At 35.4% G+C, this 5,873-nt stretch overlaps 1 non-coding gene across 1 annotated transcript; it reads right to left on the bottom strand.

Moving 5' to 3' along the window:
• Positions 1–2,924: 2,924 nt before the first annotated feature.
• On the bottom strand, positions 2,925–3,088 carry LOC130020848 (U1 spliceosomal RNA). The gene has a single exon (XR_008792050.1). It is a non-coding gene; the product is annotated as a U1 spliceosomal RNA (small nuclear RNA).
• Positions 3,089–5,873: the final 2,785 nt, after the last annotated feature.

The raw sequence follows: 5,873 nt of genomic DNA, 5'->3' as shown, positions 1-5,873 counted from the left end.
GTGTATATGTATGCATTCAATAAAAACTCAGAAGTAGAGTAACTGCATTCCATGTTGAAAGTTCTAGGTCTGATCCTAGCACCACAAAATTAATTAATTAAATTAATAACAAAATAATTATTACTTACTAGTAATGAAAAATAAGTCACTGGGTAACAAATTCTTAATTGTTATGGGTTAAAAATAATGTTGAATTATTGTCTCTATTTACACTGGATAACTGCGTAAGAAAAATTAGTAAGATTAGGATTTTAAATTCTCAGCTTATGGAAAATTAATGTTTCTATGAGTGCTTTGAAAGGAGTACTGATCTATAATTGTAAGACCAACATTTCTGAAAAAATTGGACTCAGTGTTAAATTTGCAGATGACTGAGTATTAATATAAATTTTCCCTCAGTGTGTCAGGGTTGCTTTTGGTTGAAACATTCATGGTAGTACTTTGGTACTAGGCCATTCAGGATGCTTGGGCTTAGATGTGCTCAGGATACATCAGAGCTATACTAACAGTATTCAAAGAGGCATATTATGTCAGACTTTGAACCTAAGACCTTGCTCATACTTTGTCAGTTGAGTTACAACCCTAGCTTTATAAATATGTGTGCCAATGGATATTAAGAGAGGATTTTTATGGAAATAGGAAATAAGGAAGTTGAATTATGATTAATTGTTTTAGTTTGAGAAATAGTCTAATTAAATTTGAGAAATAGTTTTTTTTTCTTAATTGACTAAATACAAATCCAATAAGTATTTCCTATAGTAATATAGCAAATTTTCCAGGACTATTTTGGTTAGTTGTAGATAAAGATCCAAAGACTGAAGGATTCAGAAACTAGAGAGACTATTTCACTTAAGCATCCAGAGACAAAAACTTCATCACATCTGCACAACCAAAATTTGGGGGCTCAGCATTTTTCAAGAGCATAGTGTTTATTCTTTGCTGTGGATCAGGAAATATAGTGTGAACTGCTGCCAGTAAATGAAAAAGTAATAACAGGATCCTAAGGTAGAAAGGGCCATGTTTTAGCACTTAATTATCAAAGACAAGATGATTATAGTTACTGTTATTGATAGAGGGCCAAAAGCATTAATCAGAATATTGACTCACAGAGATACTTGGTGTTAACTAATTTGTTTATGGAGTCATTAAAATGAAAGAGATGGACAGAAAACTAAGTGTTATCTGATCTGTAAAACAGAAAAACTCCAGGTTTAGCGAACAAAAGTCTGACTTGAGTAGTTAAAATAGAACAATGAGCTCTTATATATTTAATCCCCATACATGATCGAGTTGATAGACTTAGAGTTCCTTGAATGAATGGAATGCCCGATGCTCTTGAGTAGACTCTTGTACACTGCAAAAGATGTTTACTATTAATTTCCTCCTTACCTTTGCAGTATTACCTGGGGTTTTCCTTTTGTTTACAAGGATAACTTTAAATGAAGAAAAATCAGACATTTTAGAAAACCACAAAGTGTTGGATAAGAAATTAAACTACACCCTGTAGATCTAAATGATTCTTCCTCACTAGTCAGACTAGAAATAAGATTATAAAGGAATTTTATGTTTAATTAATTCTGCAATGTACCCTGTTGGTCTCTTAGTTAATTATGTGACTATTTCTCCAATTTAAGATGCATAATTTAAATACACGTATCCAGCATTTGGTAGAAACTTTAGGAGTCTTGAACTTGTGAAGAAAGAGCTAATGAGTTACTATGGTAGAAAAGGCCAAATAAATAAATACAGTACACCAAGAAACAATATCTAATTTTTGGAGGTATCACAAACTAAAACACCATCAGAACTTGGGAATTAGAGCTGAAAATTTCTACTGCAAAAAGAAAGACACTTTCTTAAAAGTGTTAAGGGCAAATTTTATTCAGTGACATTGCATACTCTTAGAGAATTCAGTGTTAGTAGAGTTCAACTTCACGGAAACCAAAGGCAGAAAATGATACGTTTTAAATATATTTATTTTAATTTACCCTTATTGGTGCATGGCAGTGCTGGAGGAACTTTGTGGTAAAAAAATGAAACTCAGAAGTTCACACATAAAAGGCACTGGCCCTACCTCTTAACTCATATCTCTGGCCTATGCAGGAGAATATTTTTTTAAGACACTGGGCTATGATAAAGGAAAGGCACTAAAGGTCATTAAAGGGAAGTTTGATATCTCTGTTAAGAATTTTGTATTTCCTAATAGGTGATTATCCAGAATAGAAACTAATCTTTTGTTTTTTGTTTTGTTTTCTATGCTTCATTTTTGTCACACCTGATTGTGCTCAAGGTTTGCTCCAAGCTCTGCCTGGGCTTAGAGGTTACTCATGGCAGTGCAGGGGATCCAATTTGACTCTCCATGTTCAAGGAAAATGCTCGATTCATTGCACTATTTCTCTAGTCTTGCTTTTTAAATTTTTATGAGAAGGGGTGGAATAGAAATCCACAATATAAAATTTGGGTTATTCCACTCCCACACAAAACAGTAGGCGAAATTAAGGGTTATACATCCTAACATTTGCATTTCAAAGATAGAGGCCTACAATTCTTGAAGTGCCAGCTTTGAATGGTTAAAGATTAAAATCCCAAAGTGACTAAGAAAATGATTCACTAGGGCAAGTTTTCTTAAGTAACTGCTGTAGCAGGGGTTCAGTTGTTGCCTCTCAGACTGTGGTGATGGTTTGACTGTTAAACAAGCAGCAACTTCATCTGCAAGTGCTACACTTTCACTTGGAATGGAGAGTTGCAAGAATTGGAGGGTTATAATCTTAAGGAAGAAACTTAACTACTCTAAGACATGCTAGAGTTTGCTGAAGACCCAGTAAGGTGTTACATTGCAGTCATTATGTGTTGAGAGGACTTTTTGTTTTGTATTTATTCAAACTGCCATTTGCCATTTTCCCTTCTATCAGATCAATTTTTTTTTGAGAGCACAAACACAGATCCCCACTACCACAAATTAAGCAGTTGAGTTTTCCACATTTAGGGAAATCACATGGGTCAACACATTTAAAGTGCAATGGATAATAAGCGTCACCCTGGGTAAAGTACCTTTATGATCATGGTATCTCCCCAGTCAGGTAAGTATTCTATCAATAACTTTTAAAACGGTAGACAAATCATGCAAAATGTCACTGCATTATCATAAAGTTGATTTCAGTGCACATTCCTATTATAGTTGCTACATGTTATGAGATTGTTGGAAAAGAAAAAAAACACATTCCATAATACTGAGTATAAATTTCATAATTTGGTAAAAGTTTTTTATTTGCTTAGATAAACTTTTATTTTGTACTAACAAACAACTAAGAGTTCAGAAACTAATGAAACAAATCTGGTAATCTTAAAGTTTTAGAGGTCAGAAGTTTAAATGAATTCTTCTTGGACTAAAGTCAAGGTGGTGGAAGGACTTATTTCTTCCGGAGACTTAGAAGAATGAAATGGGATAATATAGGTGCTTTATTTTATTTTATTTTTGTTTCTAAAATCTGCCTGCTGATCTTGTCATTTGGCCCCTTCCTCCATATTCAAAGTGGATCACTTCCATTTCTGTTTCTAACAATTGATCTGCTTCTTTATGATACCTTTGAACCCATCTAATAAAAGCATTTATGGTAATTTGTAGATATTCAGAAAATTCTCCTGTTTAAAAAGTCTTTTTAGTTTAGTCTCTTTTGTCAAGTTCATTTTTCCATAGAAATCAACAATAATAACTTCTAGGGAGTACTATGTTAATATTGTTTTTTCTAAGATCATATCCTGTTGTGTAAATTTAGTCTTCCTCTCTCCCTCCCCTAAGGCTTCGGTGAATTGGCCCCATTCAGATAACAGACCACCTCAAGATCTTTAACTGAATTAGGTTCATCAATGTGCATTTTCTCCTATTAATGAAACATATTCACAGGTTACTGAAATTAACATATGAGCTTCCATTTTTGGGGGGAGGAGGCAATCCAGCACTGGACAGTGGTTACTACTTGCTCTGCACTCCTGCAGACATAGGGGGCCATATGAGATGCTAGGGATCAAACCCAGGTGAACCACATGCCTTATCCATTATACTATAACCCAGGCCCAAGATATTAGCATGTTTTGAAATATTTTTTCTTCCAAACAGCACTATCTCATAATTCTATCCTAAAATATATCTATTTCCCTTAGATTAAAAAAAATTCAGTTGTTTATTTGATCCTTGGAGACAGCTCCTACTTAGATTTGTGCTCTGGGATATACCTTGAAGTGGACTGTATTTCTGGGGACCAATTGTGCTCAATCACTTGAACTATTCCCCTCACCCCAGGTAAATGATTCTGTTGTTATTTTGCAGTCCTGAGTATTGAACCCAGATTGATGGCCTTAAAGTCAATAGAACAACACATTGCTCTATTGCATCGGTGATGTTATGCTGATTATAACTGGTGGATATCAATTAAGCATAGCTGATTTTGGTGTTAATACTATATGACTTAACATATTGAACAATGTTGAAAATATCAATTGTAGATAAAGCTGTTTCTGGAGACTTTGTCCATTCAAAATAAATGGATTCCTGTAAACAAAGATAGTTTTCTTTTTCCTTTTTGGGTCACACCCAGCAATGCTCAGGAGTTACTCTTGGCTCTGCACTCAGGAATCATTCCTGGTGGTGCTTGGGGGACCATAAGGGATGCCAGAGATTGAACCTGGATTCTTTGCATTCAAGGCAAACACCCTCCCCTCTGTGCTATGACTCCAGCCCCAAACAAAGATAGTTTTGAAGGAAGCTATTTTCATGAAATGCTTAAGAAACACATTTGTCTCATTGAATTTCAGAATGATTAATTTTTCTTTTCTATATTACTTTTCCCGACTTTTTTAAAAGAAATAGACACAATGTAATTGCACCTCTTCTCTCATGATGTATTGGATGAGTCAGGACTGCTGTCATGTTCCTTTAGTTTCACATGTCCTTAGAACAAGATAATCTGTATTCAGGAATTGTAATTAAGAAATTAAATACAGTGTTTCATTTTCAATCTGAGTGTGTTTTAGAACATTCTTCATTTTAAATAGTTTCTATGATGAGATGATATTTTTGTGGGATCTTTGAAAGGAACATATGCATTTTTGCATGTTGAAGAATGAATAGAGATTAGAGGTGTGAGATTCTCTAAAATGCCTGTTTCTTCTTTTCCTTGATGATTATCTTTCTTTGATACTTACTTTCTGCTCAAGTGTACACTGATTTAATGATTTTTTTTCTAATGAACAGAATAAGGTAGAAATGAGAGTTTATGTCAACATTGAGACTAGGTTATGCACTTTGTGGGAAATAGGTCTAACAAGCAGTGCTGTTCACTCCGGGAACATGAAGAGCCTCAAACCGATCGTTCATGATCTTCACGAAGAAGTCTGACCATCTGGTAGATGGGCGGCCATGCGGTATTTTGACATCCCGTGGAATCCAGTTGGTAACAGCACTAGTCCAGCGGTCATCTTTAAATCTCATTACGTGACCAGCCCATCTGATTTTCGACACCTTGGCAAATGAGACAGCGTCCCTGATCCTTGATCATCGACAGGTGTCAGAACTCCAGATTCTTTCTCTCATTTGAGTGAAACGTGATATTCCAAGCATAGCTTTTTCTATTCTTCTTTGGGAGACCTGAATAGTGTTCTCATCTTGTTTGCGTAGGGCCCAGGTCTCTGAGGCATATGTTAATGCAGGAAGAACAGTGGAATCAAAGAGATGTGCCTGGAGCCGGAGGTTCTTCGTCCTCTTAGCTATTTCTTAGATGTTCTTGAAGGTGTTCCAAGCGACTCTCTTCCTCCTGCGCAGCTCGGGTGCCAGGTCATTTGTCATGTTGACCTCTCGACCTAGGTACACATAGCTG

Source organism: Sorex fumeus, unplaced genomic scaffold, assembly GCF_029834395.1.
Source record: "Sorex fumeus unplaced genomic scaffold, SorFum_2.1 ptg000013l, whole genome shotgun sequence".
In the NCBI taxonomy this organism is placed as follows: domain Eukaryota; kingdom Metazoa; phylum Chordata; class Mammalia; order Eulipotyphla; family Soricidae; genus Sorex; species Sorex fumeus.
The sequence above is the reverse complement of the archived record's forward strand: the minus strand, read 5'-3'. Positions and strand labels throughout refer to the sequence as shown.